This window comes from Oncorhynchus mykiss, chromosome 7 (assembly GCF_057628025.1).
Source record: "Oncorhynchus mykiss isolate SJ-2025 chromosome 7, ASM5762802v1, whole genome shotgun sequence".
NCBI lineage: Eukaryota > Metazoa > Chordata > Actinopteri > Salmoniformes > Salmonidae > Oncorhynchus > Oncorhynchus mykiss.
In genome coordinates, this window is record NC_143028.1 from 12,509,953 (window position 1) to 12,525,948 (window position 15,996).

Consider the following 15,996-nt stretch of genomic DNA (forward strand, 5'->3'; position numbering starts at 1 on the left):
CCGTCAGGAAGTCCAGGAACCAGTTGCAGAGGGAGGTGTTTAGTGCTAGGGTCCTTAGCTTATTGATGAGCTTTGAGGGCACTATGGTGTTGAACGCTGAGCTGTAGTCAATGAATAGCATTCTCACATAGGTGTTCCTTTTGTCCAGGTGGGAAAGGGCAGTGTGGCGTGCAATAGAGACAGCATCATCTGTGGATCTGTTGGGGCTGTATGCAAATTGGAGTGGGTCTAGGGTTTCTGGGATGATAGTGTTGATGTGAGCCATAACCAGCCTTTCCAAGCACTTCATGGCTACAGACGTGAGTGCTACAGGTCGGTAGTCATTTAGGCGGGTTACCTTAGTGTTCTTGGGAACAGGCACTATGGTGGTCAGCTTAAAACATGTTGGTATTACAGACTCGGACAGGGAGAAGTTGAAAATGTCAGTGAAGACACTTGCTAGTTGGTCAGCGCACATCCTGGTAATCCGTCTGGCCCTGCGGCCTTGTGAATATTGACTTGTCTAAAGGTCTTACATCGGCTGCGGAGAGTGTGATCACACAGTCTTCTGGTACAGCTGGTGTTCTCATCCATGTTTCAGTGTTATTTGCCTCGAAACGAGCATAGAAGTAGTTTAGCTCATCATTTAGCTCATCCGGTAGGCTCGTGTCACTGGGCAGTGCTTCCCTTTGTAGTCTGTAATAGTTTGCAGGCCCTGCCACATCCGACGAGCGTCAGAGCTTGTGTAGTACGACTCGATCTTAGTCCTGTATTGAAGCTTTGCCTGTTTGATGGTTCGTTGGAGGGCATAGCAGGATTTCTTATAAGCTTCCAGGTTAGAGTCCCGCTCCTTGAAAGTGGCAGCTCTAGCCTTTAGTGCGGATGCTGCCAGTGTGGCTTATCATGATAAACTCTACCTCAGGCGAGCAATAGCTCGAGACTTCCTTAGATGTCGTGCACCAGCTGTTGTTTACAAAAATACGTAGACCGCCGCCCCTTGTATTACCAGGCTCTGCTGTTCTATCCTGCCGGTACATCGTATAACCAGCCAGCTGTATGTTGATATTGTCGTCCATCAGCCATGACTCCGTGAAGCATAAGATGTTTCAGATTTTAATGTCCCGTTGGTAGTTTAATCTTCCCAGGAACTCGTACATTTTATTGTCGAAAGATTGTCGTTTTTTTCTAGCAGAATTGCGGGAAGTGGAGGCCTATTCGATCGCCTGCAACTTCTCAGAAGGCAGCCCGCTCTCCAGCCTCTCTTTCTCCGCCTCCTCTTCACGCAGATCACTGGGGTCGGTGCCTGTTCCCGAGGGAGCCGTATATCCTCCGCCTCAGGCTCGTCAGAGTAGTGAAAGAAGAAAACGTATTCTGCTAGTCCGTGGTGAGTAGTCGCAGTCCTGATGTCTAGAAGTTATTTTCGGTCATAAGAGACAGTAGTTACAAACAATGCAGATAAACGAACAACAAAACACAATCGGTTGGGGGCACGTAAAATGTCTGCCTTCTGCTCCAGCGCCATCTTACAAACGGACAGAGAGTGAAAAAAACACAGGGAAGACGCGAGACATTTGTATACTGCAGAAGAAATGCACTTAGAAGTTGCATGTTATATATTATAACAATACTATTTCTATTTTACGACTACAGTGATATTGTGCAAAGGAAAGGGATCACAGCCGCTACCTCGCTCTCCGAACCAAGGTGTATGAATTGTGGACCAAACTGAAGTAGAGAGGCGATTCAGCAACTCCCGGAGGACAACAAAAGTAAATTAAAAAGCTTTTTTGTTGTTGTTACAAGTGAAACCTGATATTGTGAACGGCCTTTCTACCTCCACTGTGCAGTCATAACAATGAACAAGGTGGCCAAAGAAAGAACAGATGTTGCCTCATTCATCCAAACTGCATACAATTCAAGCCAAATTCGTGTTGATATGGTAGAAGCGAAGAGCCAACATCTGATCAGTATTCTGTAGAAATGTTGCTGTATTAACCATCAATACTTCTGGAAGGTTGAGAATCTATTGATGTATGTGCAGTTCTTATTCAGACCCACTTACTGCATAAAAGGTCACATGAAATTCTCCCGTATCAAATTGAGTTTCCCCTTTCTCTGTTGATGAATGTGTTGCTATGGCTGACAGCGCTGATGCAAAATGAAGGACTAAAAGACATATATTACTACCAGGTTCCCATTTCTGTTGTGAATTATATTCAATTGAAGGAAAAGTAATCTATTTAAATAACCATAAAATAGTCAAATTACTTGATTAGCATAATGCATCAGATTACCTTTTTTTTTAAATGAGGAAAAAAAACAGTGAGAAAATGGAATCAAACACTTGCCTGTATGACAGCATCTGTATGTGTACACAATAGTTTGATAAAGGTTTTCAGAGAAAACTATATATAAAAGCAGAGAAAAGTTACTGCAATTACTGCTAGACTCTATTTTGCTCTAAAAGGTTAAAACCCTGTGTAGTGTTTCTAAATGGGAAAGTAATTGAGAGTACAGTAATTTTAGAATACAAAGTGCACTTAGGTGTTCTGGAAACATAAAAAATAAATGTTGTTTTTCCACAACATGCCTTGTAAACCATTCTGAACCACTTCCTAGCCGAAGCTATTTCTAGTGCAAGCCAAGAACCTGCCATCTACCTATCAGCCTCTGTCAATCAGAAGAACCATACTGACTAGGTAAGTAAAGAGTAGAGCCAATTGAAAATAGAAAGGGAGAGAGTGAGAGGGGGGAGAGAGATTGAAAGAGAGAGGGAGAGGGAGAGTAAGAGAGATAGAGACAGGGAGAGAAAGACTGTTGCCCCACCTTACTGCAGCCTTGTCACCAACCCTGACTGACAACTGGCAGACGACAATGCATTCTGGGTAATATAGAGAAACCCCTCGCTTCATAATGGACTCTAAGTGGCAGGAGGGAGTCTGTCTGTCTGTCTCAACCCCAGCATGTGCACTGTCACCTCAGGCTCTGACCCCTGAGAATCACAGCAAATAATGTCTTATACACCCATGCCTGTCACCCAGGGGCCATAGCAGTCAGAGTACACACAAGACAGAAATCCACAGGGCTGACTCACTGTAAGAGAGACACCAGCATGCACAAAGATGCATGTACGCGCACACACACATAAGCACACACACATGCACACAAACAGGAACTCCTTAAACAAGTGGCCTGCCGATGATCTTTCATCACTTTATGAAAAACCCTTTATAACAGTGATAAATTAAACCGTTTTAAATCTATTTCACATCCCATCCACCAGGCATAGGCAATTTGGTTGGGATTCTGTGAATGATTCCGCATTCGGTGGGGTCTTTCTCACATTTACACTAATGCATTTATCGCAGTTAGAAAACATGCCGTTGTTCACAGTTCACTCCATTCATCTGAAGCTGTAATCATTTAGCCATTTGAAATGCATTATGAAACTCTTTCTGTGGGCTCATCAGCATAACATGAATTATTGCCATCATTACGGAGGGCAAAGCAGAAACACAGTATCACTTAATTATTCACCAATCAAAGAATGAAGGTAAATTATGGAGCTTTTACTTTAACTGACAAAAAAGATTAGTCGCTTACTAGATTTCTCTCCTTCAGGAAAACAAGACAGCACTAACAGTATAACCCTTACAGTACTGGATATATCTCCTTCAGGAAAATAAGACAGCACTAACAGTATAACCCTTACTGGATCTCTCCTTCAGGAAAATAAGACAGCACTAACATTATAACCCTTACTGTACCTCTCTCCTTCAGGAAAATAAGACAGCACTAACAGTATAACTCTTACTGGATCTCTCTCCTTCAGGAAAATAAGACAGCACTAACAGTATAACCCTTACAGTACTGTACCTCTCTCCTTCAGGAAAATAAGACAGCACTAACAGTATAACCCTTACTGGATCTCTCCTTCAGGAAAATAAGACAGCACTAACATTATAACCCTTACTGTACCTCTCTCCTTCAGGAAAATAAGACAGCACTAACAGTATAACTCTTACTGGATCTCTCTCCTTCAGGAAAATAAGACAGCACTAACAGTATAACCCTTACAGTACTGTACCTCTCTCCTTCAGGAAAATAAGACAGCACTAACAGTATAACCCTTACTGGATCTCTCCTTCAGGAAAATAAGACAGTACTAACAATATAACCCTTACTGGATCTCTCCTTCAGGAAAATAAGACAGCATTAACATTATAACCCTTACTGGATCTCTCCTTCAGGAAAATAAGACAGTACTAACAGTATAACTCTTACTGGATCTCTCTCCTTCAGGAAAATAAGACAGCACTAACATTATAACCCTTACTGTACTTCTCTCCTTCAGGAAAATAAGACAGCACTAACATTATAACCCTTAATGGATCTCTCTCCTTCAGGAAAATAAGACAGCACTAACAGTATAACCCTTACAGTACTGTACCTCTCTTCTTCAGGAAAATAAGACAGCACTAACAGTATAACCCTTACTGGATCTCTCTCCTTCAGGTAAATAAGACAGCACTAACAGTATAACCCTTACTGGATCTCTCCTTCAGGGAAATAAGACAGCACTAACAGTATAACCCTTATTTGTGATCAGTTGTAAAATAAATTGTGATGCCAGACTCTTTTGACTGGTAAGTTTGTTATTATGTGGCAAGATGTTGAGCGTTGACATTACATTAAAGGCACACTAAGCTTTAATAATCCTCTAAACTGCTCCGAACAACACAGGGCTGTCGAAAAACGTGTGGCAAGCAGACATTTTCCCTTTTCAATCAGGTGGAGCACCATTTCTTATTTAGTTTAGTACAAAATATTGAAGCAAAGTACTGTTTTTTAGACTGATTTGCCGCATGATTTGTCAACTCGCAATTTATCTGTCCTTCACATCAGAGTACTGCAGGCTTGATGAGTGCTTGACCAATCAGATTCACGGAAATCATGGGCTGTGTGTGCTGTGCACAATGCACACTCAAGTGCGCTTTCCACTTTCCTCCAGTATTTATTTAGCAAATGTGATAACACATCACCCTGACAGACACATGCAAAAACTCTCTCAATCAATGTTGCTGGACTAGGTGTCACATCTGCTCCTGCAACGCCCTCTACAGCTCATCCTGTGTCTCCTTGACCTGCCGCCACTCCCCCAGTACTCTCTCCCTCTCTCTCTCTCTCTCTCTGTGTGTGTGTGACTGTGTGGGTGGAGACAGGTGTGCTGGAGTCAGAGCAGATCCCTACCAGCTGCAACCTATTCCATAATCAAGACCTCGACAAATACTCAGCCCTGCCACTTCCAAGTTGCCAGATCGTAATCTCTGCTCAGTCAGTCTACGCGTCTAGCTGTTGTTACTATTAAATCCTGTTGTGCCTGTTTTCCTTGCCTGACACTGTTTTCCTCTCCACTGCAGTTTGCCCGCTCTGACTCTGGTCCCTGTCTCCAGTTCCACGTCTCGTCATCCTGCTACTCTGTCCTGGATTCCCCACTCTACTACTCCCTTGGATTCCCCTCCGGACCTGCTTACCCTGTCCCAACCCCTCTCGCTCCAGCCTCAGCCTCCGTACCTGGTTTCCTCCAACCCACCTGAGCTTCCCCTGGCCTGCACTCCAACTTCCCCCTGTGCTTCAATAAATACCTTGGTTACTTCATCCCAGTCTCCTCCTCTGAGTCTGCTCTAGGGATCCCCTGTTCCACTCCGTGTAACACTAGGCTACCAACAACAGCAGTTTCATACAGCCTATGCGCCCTGTCCATCTGGGCAGGGTAAATAAAGTGGTAATGTTAAGTATATATAATCCATTTATTTGTGTTAGGAGAAAATGTGTATGTGATCAACGTTATTTACATTTATTTACATCTATTTATATAGTTTATATTGAAACTTGGGCTGCCTATTCCTTTTCTATCCAAAATGTTTAACTGGAATTAATGAATCAACATAAAAGTGATGACATTCTGTAGACTATCAGTAATTATTTTTATTGGACATACAGTTTTTATTGTTTAAATTTAAACTTTATTTAACTAGGCAAGTCAGTTAAGAACAAATTCTTATTTACAATGACGGCCTACCCCGGCCAAAACTGGACGACGCTGGGCCAATTGTGCGCTGCCCTATGGGATTCCCAATCACGGCCTGATGTTATACAACCTGGAATCAAAACAGGGACTGTAGTGATGCCTCTTGCACTGAGATGCAGTGCCTTATACCGCTGTGCCACTCAGGAGCCCTGCATAGTTGCATAGGCCTACACGATGCAAACATGCATAAAGCATGTTCTATTGTCTAATCACAGTTGTCTCTGTGTTTGTAGAAGAAACCCTGTTAGTCTAGTTTTAAAATATAATTAATATGAACAAGTACAAGGTTGCTGAAGTTTGACAAGATTTTAATCCTCCCCAGCACCAGTTTTTCCAGGATTCTTTTTTAAAACCATGTGACCTGATAAGTTTTTTTCATCCCATTATACACCATATAAAGCATTGTCACAACTGATTTAATCACTGTCATATGCTATAGTCTGAAAAAAATGGCCCACCACTGACACGTTCTGACCTTAGTTACTTTTTTTTATGTCTCTATTTTTGGTTTGGTCAGGGCGTGAGTTAGGGTGGGCAATCTATGTTTTTGTTCTATGTTTTGTATTTCTGTGTTTGGACTGGTATGGTTCCCAATCAGAGGCAGCTGTCTATAGTTGTTTCTGATTGAGAACCATACTTAGGTAGCCTGTTCCCACCTGTGTTTGTGGGTAGTTGTTTCCTGTTTTGTGTTTTGTCACATGATAGGACTGTTTTGTTTTTTCACCTTTGTTATTTTGTGTTTAGATTAATAAAGTTAACATGGACACATACCACGCTGCATTTTGGTCCGATCTATCCTACTCCTAATCAGACGAGGACGAGAATCGATACAACCACTCTGGGACCTGTGCTTCCACCTCTGTAACAACATCTTAGCTACCAGAGAACATTCTGATTTTGACAATGTAAAATCACTGTAAAATATATCAGCACAATACCTGATTATCTATGTAAGACCTGAGAGCATACAGGGTACATCATGGATCAATTAGCCATTCCGGTGTTAATTAGCTGAAATATGCTTCCGCTTCCTCACTTAACAAAATAGTGTTACTGTCCCTGAATCAATCAATTCATTTCAACACTGTTAAAGCATCCGTGGTCTAACCATCCTCTTCCGTTGTCATGGCGCATTACATCAATCGTAGCCTATTATGTGAACAAAACATTAGGTTCAATCCACACATCCATTTTACTGTATTATGAACCATATCAAATCAAGTACTGCCAATCACGTCTATCCATCTTAATGACTATGGTAACAGCGAGATAATAGTGGCAGTGATTAACAACTTTAAATATCCTTGTCCGTCAAAAATGAACCACCAAAAGTCATGGACGGCTCTGGTATAGATGAGTTATGACTTCCTGTTGATGGAAAAAGAACAACGTTTCAGATTGTGTGGCGTCACCTGTAGATTATTGATACTCCCCTCCATCCTCCCCTTCAACCCCCCCATCATTCCCCCCTCGAACGCCATTGTAAGAACACGGCCTTGGCGACCGAAGGCCATTAGAAGCACCAGTCAAACCCACTGTCTTCCCTTTAAACTCTTCCATTGACACTCCTGCTCTCTCCGATCCTAATTACCGCGGAGAAGTAAGCGGCTGAAGGGCGCGTTCTGAATTCAAAGTGTCAGCGGCTCGGCTGCTTGGAAACGGATAGCGAGCGGCTGATCCAAAGAGGACCACAGGCGGGAAACGGGATGATTAACCTTCAGAAAAACGTTTCTTAAGGGGGACCTGTCAGATGTCGTTAGCGACGGCGAAGTGCCCGAAAGACTGATGACATGAAATAACTGTGTGAGCGTCATGGAAGTGTAGGTGCTGAAACGTTCTCTAAGCGGTTCCATGAGATTAATGTCCTCAAAGTTGTAGGGTTGAAATACATCTGGGAAGATAGAGAGATAGCAACCCTGAAGTCAAAGTGTTTTCAAAGTGGATATAATTAAGGACGACAATCATGGGCTCTGTACTGTAAGTACTGTACTACAAACTCTAGCCAACATGAACCTACCGGCTCAAAACAATGTCGGCCCATCGACCTTTGTCAACATCATGCCAAAGACCATAACGCCCTTCTTGTAATACTGGTGAAATCATGTTTGTTGAGCTTTGTCTACTCAACAAAGCTCTCGATACATTGAGCAGAAAAAACTTCCATACGCAACTCCATCTCCAGCAGTATTGAGATTCCTTTTCCTACCCGTAACCTGGAGGAATGATCTTCAGTCTGCCCTGATAGGCTCACGTCTTGATGTAAATGTTTACCGAAAGGAAATTTTCCAATCAAGGTTGATCTGAGCACTTGTCACTCTTTAATCTCTGCTCAGCGTTATAAGTCTAGATGTCCTTCAAGCTCAGATGCAGAGATAGGTTTGTGCACAGCAGTGGAAAACACAGGGCTGATTGAAGTGGAAGCACGTCCCTCCCTCTCTCCCTCTCTCTCTCGCTCCCCCTGAACAGTGATTTACCATCGATTCACACTTGAGACACTGGATATAACGGTTTGTTCTACCGGAAAATACTACAGAGGATGTTGTGGACATACCTAGGTAGGGCTATGGCGGTCACAAAATGTTGTCAGCCGGTGATTGTCAAGCAAATAACTGTCGGTTTCACGGTAATTGACCGTTAATTAACATAAACACATTTAGCATCTCCTGGCTTCCACACAGAGCCTACAAGCCATTTTAAAAAGTCTAATGAATCCATGTAATATAGCCTACACCTTCACAATAAATCCATTATTTATTTTAGATAGGTCTAAAGAAACATGAAAATGTAGTATATTTCAGAAGAAAATAATAGCACACTCTGAGTTGTTCTTATGTTAGGTCCCAATGTGGCTATGCCAAATGGCTGTGGGCTACACTAGTTCATTCAGCAGATAAGATTTGCTTATAATTCCGTGACATTATTTTATAGTTTGAAGATTACAATTGAACAAAGCTGAATAAAATATACATATTTTCTCCAAACGATTTGAGGTAGTGCACACATGCGTCTATTCTGTGTTGAGCAGAAACTAATAAATAGGTACTCCTATTTGCCTAATTTAGAGTTATTAATGTAACTTTAGTTGTTCTACAAATGTTGGACTATATGTTATGTTTAGATTTTAATACATTGTTAGGCTGAAAGATAAGATTCTATTGATGATTTGAAAAAAGTAGCTTGAAAGGCATGAGCTCTGCTTTGTTTTTTGCGCAGACTGTTCACACTCCAATAGTCTCTCATTCACAATTTGACAAGCACTTGATAATTGCCTCAAATTTCATGGCAGCATCCCCTTTGTGTCCGTAATGCACCGTAAAGAAATCAATGCCTTTTGTGGACCGGAGTGCTGCATTGTGCCCTTCACACTGTGTGTGCTGCGCAATCCAAAGTGTTTCTCAATCACTCAACTCTCCGTCACGTGATCGGGTCTTTCTCACAGGCTACAAGTTAAGACAGACACATCTGGGACACAACTGTGGGCGTCCTTATCCAATTCCGAGATGCATATTGAAGATATTTTTTCAGCAGCCAACAAGATGAGTAGGCCTAACAAACGGTAAAAGCACTAGCCTATGTCAATCTACTATCCCCCACAGTACAAAAGTCGACCTATTCTATTCTGTGCGAGAAATAAATATTCCAAACATAGTCTGGGACAGTTGTGGGATGAATACAAACCTTTTTTTACGCAACAGATCAAAACGTTTAGCTTAAAATGTTGATAAACTATTAGACTATTTTTTGATATTATCAGCGCAGCAATGCGCACATGGTAGTAGGCTATACGCTTGAATGTTCCATAAGCGGAAAACACCATTATCAAAAGTGGCCGCAAATGCAATTATGCATGTAATAATTTTATTATAAAGGTGCATTTTTATGGTGAAAATTATCTTCCCCAAACTTGAAACTCACACGCTGCTTATGTATACCAGTTAGGCTTACACCCCTTGCAAAGCGGATAAATGTGCTTTATTTTAAGAACGTGAAATGTCAGAATAATAGTTGAGAGAATTATTTCTTTCAGCTTTTATTTCTTTCATCACATTCTCAGTGGGTCAGAAGTTTACATACACTCAATTAGTATTTGGCATTGCCTTTGAATTGTTTAACTTGGATCAAACATTTTGTGTGGCCTTCCACAAGCTTCCCACAATAAGTTGGGTGAATTTTGGCCCATTCCTCCTGACAAAGCTGGTGTAACTGAGTCAGGTTTGTAGGCCTCCTTGCTCGCACTCGCTTTTTCAGTTCTGCCCACAAATGTTCTATAGGATTGAGGTCAGGGCTCGGTAATGGCCACTCCAATACCTTGACTTTGTTGTCCTTAAGCCATTTGGGGTCATTGTCCATTTGGAAGACCCATTTGCGACCAAGCTTTAACTTCCTGACTGATGTCTTGAGATGTTGCTTCAATATATCCACATAATTTTCCATCCTCATGATGCCATCTATTTTGTGAAGTGCACCAGTCCCTCCTGCAACAAAGCACCCCCACTACATGATGCTGCCACCCCCGTGCTTCACGGTAGAGATGGTGTTTTTCGGCTTGCAAGCCTCCCCCTTCTTCCTCCAAACATAACGATGGTCATTATGGCCAAACAGTTCCATTTTTGTTTCATCAGACCAGAGGACATTTATCCAAAAAGTACGAACTTTGTCTCCATGTACAGTTGCAAACCGTAGTCTGGCTTTTATGTGGAGGTTTTTGAGCAGTGACTTCTTCCTTACTGAGCGGCCTTTTAGGTTATGTCAATACAGAACTCGTTTTACTGTGGAAAAAATGTGCTTTTGTACCTGTTACGTCCAGCATCTTCACAAGGTCCTTTGCCGTTGTTCTGGGATTGATTTGCACTTTTCGCACTAAAGTACATTCATCTCTAGGAGACAGAACGCGTCTCCTTCCTGAGCGGTATGACGGCTGCGTGGTCCCATGGTGTTTATACTTGCGTACTATTGTTTGTACAGATGAACGTGGTACCTTCAGGCAATGGAAATTGCTCCCAAGGATGAACCAGACCTGTGGAGGTCTACTGATTGGCTGATTTCTTTTGATTTTCCCATGATGTCAAGCAAAGAGGCACTGAGTTTGAAGGTAGGCCTTGAAATACATCCACAGGTACACCTCCAATTGACTCAAATTATGTCAATTAGCTTATCAGAAGTTTCTAAAGCCATGACATAATTTTCTGGAATTTTCCAAGCTGTTTAAAGGCACATTCAATTTAGTGTATGTAAACTTCTGACCCACTGGAATTGTGATACAGTGAATTATAAGTGAAATAATCTGTCTGTAAACAATTGTTGGAAAAATTACTTGTGTCATGCACAAAGTAGATGTCCTAACCGACTTGCCAAAACTATAGTTTGTTAACAAGAAATGTGTGGAGTGGTTGAAAAACGAGTTTTAATGACTCCAACCTAAGTGTATGTAAACTTTCGACTTCAACTGTACCTCATCATGAGACTCAAAAGGTTTACCAATTGGACCATTATTTCTGGGACTTTGTGTATGCTTCCTCTTGAGAATCTGATGCTTCGCAATCCAGAGAGTCTTAAAAACACTTCCATCACTGCCTCACTGGAAGTCAACATTCCTTTCCTCTCCTCTTCTCCCATCATCTCCCCTCCTTTCCTTTCCTCCCCTCCCCTCCACTCTCCTCTCCTTTTTCCCAGTATGACAAAAGAGCATCTGCGCTCCACAGTAAAATAGGTCAGGCTGGCCTAGATTTCCTCAGTAACCTTCTGGTTCATTATCATCATGTGTAATGAGGGAAGTCGCTCTCGAGGCATCGTTAAACATGGAAGTGTGTGCACCTGTAACAGCATTCAGAGGAAGAAGGTGAGGACCAAGATGCAGCGTGGTACATGTTCATATTTATTAAACTGAACTGAACACTAAATACAAAGTAACAAAAGGAATAACCGAAACAGTTCTGAAAGGTGAAGACACACAAAACAGAAAACAACTACGCACAAACACAGGTGGGAACAGGCTACCTAAGTATGGTTCTCAATCAGAGACAACGATAGACAGCCTCTGATTGGGAACCATACCAGGCCAAACACAGAAATACAAAACATAGAACAAAAACATAGAATGCCCACCCCAACTCACGCCCTGACCAATCTAAAAATAGAGACATAAAAAAGGAACTAAGGTCAGGACGTGACAGCACCATGGCCACCAGGCCACTTCGTTTCCCCAACGGCATGTTACACTCCGCGACAAATAGCCAGAATGAGCGTAAAGCGGAAAAATGGTCAGTGACTCACAGGGCCAATCGGTCTTGAGGAATGAATCTGCTCAGTCAACTGTATGATAAGCAGTGATTCATTTTAATAGCTTTTGCAAGTGTAGGTTCAAACATCTTAATAATGATGTTGATAAATAAAATGATTATGCTAATGACTAAAGAGAAAAATGAAGAGAAATGGTTTTAGCTGCCTAAAGGAGAAGGCTTCGTCCATCCTGATGGCTACAGTGTCTCGTCATTCACTCTCTGTTGGCATTGCAGCGCATCACAGCCGAAGAAGAGACAATCTTCCGGAAGCCTGCAAACACCCCGCCCTCTTTCTAGGTCTCGTATACCTCCTCTCTCCCCTCCGCTCCTCCCCTCCTACTCTTTCTTTCTGCCTCTCCTCTTCTTACCCTCTTTCTCTGTCTCTGTCTCTCTGCCTCTTCCCCTCTCCTATCAATTAAATTCAAAGGGCTTTATTGGCATGGGAAACATATGTTTACATTGCCGAAGCAAGTCTCCTATCTCTCTGCCAGGACCCTGTAGTGTGGCATGTCTGTCTGCACCTCTCTACACCAATCGCACCTCATCCCGCCATGGACACCATCGCTGACCGTCTGTGTACCTGGGCTCCCTTCATCCTCTCCCAAACCTAACGCCTTGCATACTGTTATACTGGCAATACTAAAGTGCCTTTAAGAACAATCCAATAATCGGTATCGGCGTTGAAAAATCATACTCGGTCGACCTCTAGTTTAGTCCCAGGGTACTCAGTTGAGTAATGAGCTTTGAGGGCACTATGGTGTTGAACGCTGAGCTGTAGTTAATGAATAGCATTCTCACATAGGTGTTCCTTTTGTCCAGGTGGGAAAGGGCAGTGTTGAGTGCAATAGAGATTGTATCATCTGTGGGTCTGTTGGGGCGGTATGCAAATTGGAGTGGGTCTAGGGTTTCTGGGATAATGGTGAGCCATGACCAGCCTTTCAAAGGACTTCATGGCTATAGATGTGAGTGTTACGGGTCGGTAGTCATTTAGGCAGGTTACCTTGGTGTTCTTGGGCACAGGGACTATGGTAGTCTGCTTGAAACATGTTGGTATTACAGTCTCAGACAGGAGAGGTTGAAAATGTAAGTGAAGACACTAGACAGTTGGTCAGCGCTCGGAGTACACGTCCTGGTAATCTGTCTGGCCCTGCGGCCTTGTGAATTGAACCTGTTTAAAGGTCTTACTCACATCGGCTACGAGAGCGTGATTACACAGTCGTTCGGAACAGCTGGTGCTCTCATGCATGTTTCAGTGTTACTTTCCTTGAAGCGGACATAGAAGTAATTTAGCTCGTCTGGTAGGCTCGTGGGGAGCACGCGGCTGGGCTTCCCTTTGTAGTCTGTAATACTTTGCAAGCCATTCCACATCCGACGAGCGTCGGAATCAGTGTAGTTCGATTTGATCTTAGTCCTGTTTTTTTTCCTTTTAAAATTATTATTATTATTTGATTTTTTAAGGGATGGATGAGCTTAATATTGCGGAGAGAATGTTGCTTGTTGTCTTCATCACTTCCAATCCCCCATATATTTTTGGGGGAAATATATATATCCATATACAGTGGGGCAAAAAAGTATTTAGTCAGCCACCAATTGTGCAAGTTCTCCCACTTAAAAACATAGGTACAGTTCAACTATGCCAAGACAAAATGAGAAGAAAAAAAATCCAGAAAATCACATTGTAGATTTTTTATGAATTTATTTGCAAATGATGGTGGAAAATAAGTATTTGGTCACCTACAAACAAGCAAGATTTCTGCCTCTCAAAGACCTGTAACTTCTTCTTTAAGAGGCCTCCACTCGTTACCTGTATTAATGGCACCTGTTTGAACTTGTTATTAGTATAAAAGACACCTGTCCACAACCTCAAACAGTCACACTCCAAACTCCACTATGGCCAAGACCAGAGAGCTGTCAAAGGACACCAGAAACAAAATTGTAGACCTGCACCAGGCTGGGAAGACTGAATCTGCAATAGGTACGCAGCTTGGTTTGAAGAAATCAACTGTGGGAGCAATTATTAGGAAATGGAAGACATACAAGACCACTGATAATCTCCCTCGATCTGAGAATCCACACAAGATCTCACCCCGTGGGGTCAAAATGATCACAAGCACGGTGTGCAAAAATCCCAGAACCACACGGGGGGACCTAGTGAATGACCTGCAGAGAGCTGGAACCAAAGTAACAAAGCCTACCATCAGTAACACACTACGCCGCCAGGGACTCAAATCCTGCAGTGCCAGACGTGTCCCCCTGCTTAAGACAGTACATGTCCAGGCCCATCTGAAGTTTGCTAGAGAGCATTTGGATGATCCAGAAAAAGATTGGGAGAATGTCATATGGTCAGATGAAACCAAAATATAACTTTTTTGGTAAAAACTCAACTCGTCGTGTTTGGAGGACAAAGAATGCTGAGTTGCATCCAAAGAACACCATACCTACTATGAAGCACGGGGGTGGAAACATCATGCTTTGGGGCTGTTCTTCTGCAAAGGGACCAGGACGACTGATCCGTGTAAAGGAAAGAATGTATGGGGCCATGTTTCGTGAGATTTTGAGTGAAAACCTCCTTCCATCAGCAAGGGCATTGAAGATGAAACGTGGCTGGGTCTTTCAGCATGACAATGATCCCAAACACACCGCCCGGGCAACGAAGGAGTGGCTTCGTAAGAAGCATTTCAAGGTCCTGGAGTGGCCTAGCCAGTCTCCAGATCTCAACCCCATAGAACATCTTTGGAGGGAGTTGAAAGTCCGTGTTGCCCAGCAACAGCCCCAAAACATCACTGCTCTAGAGGAGATCTGCATGGAGGAATGGCCTAAATTACCAGCAACAGTGTGTGAAAACCTTGTGAAGACTTACAGAAAACATTTGACCTCTGTTATATACCCTTTGTTGGCAATGACAAAGTATTGAGATAAACTTTTGTTATTGACCAAATACTTATTTTCCACCATAATTTGCTAACAAATTAATTAGAAATCCTACAATGTGATTTTCTGGATTTTTTTTCTTCTCATTTTGTCTGTCATAGTTGAAGTGTACCTATGATGAAAATTACAGGCCTCTCTCATCTTGGTGGGTCCTGTGACAGCCCCACACACCAGGCTGTCTCTCCGTCTATTCCCTCCAGGTTCTCCCGCCTGCCTGGCGCCTCCAGAGTCTCCCTCCTGTCCGGAGCCGCCAGAGTCGCCCGTCAGTCAGGAGCTGCCGGAGCCGCCCGTCAGTCAGGAGCCGCCGGAACCGCCCGTCAGTCAGGAGCTGCCGGAGCCACCCTTCACTCCAGCACTGCCGGAGTCGCCCTTCAATCGGGTGCTGCCCGGAGTCTCCCACCTGTCCGGCGCTGCCGGAGTCTCCCGTCTATTCGGGGCCCGCTGCAAGAGTCCCAATCAGAGGCAGCTGTCTATCGTTGTCTCTGATTGAGAACCATACTTAGGCAGCCTGTTTTCCCACTATGGGTTGTGGGTAGTTGTTTTCTGTCTTTGTATTAGTTACCAGACGGAACTGTTTCGGTTGTTTGTTTACTTTGTATTGTAGTGTTCAGTTCAGTTTAATAAAATGACGAACACTTACCACGCTGCATATTGGTCCGATCCTTCTTAATCCTTCTCAGAAGAGGAGGAAAACCGTTACAGTGACTGTTAATT

The 15,996-nt window shown here is 43.0% G+C and overlaps 1 protein-coding gene and 1 long non-coding RNA gene across 3 annotated transcripts in view; one reads left to right on the forward strand and one right to left on the reverse strand.

Moving 5' to 3' along the window:
• Window positions 1-15,996, reverse strand: part of LOC110527416 (beta-1,3-galactosyltransferase 1) — a 120,872-nt gene that overhangs the window by 67,798 nt on the left and 37,078 nt on the right. The window lies entirely within an intron of this gene.
• On the forward strand, window positions 979-6,840 carry LOC149982313 (uncharacterized). The gene is made up of 3 exons (XR_016497102.1): window positions 979-1,363; window positions 1,630-1,748; window positions 5,400-6,840. It is a non-coding gene; the product is annotated as an uncharacterized LOC149982313 (long non-coding RNA).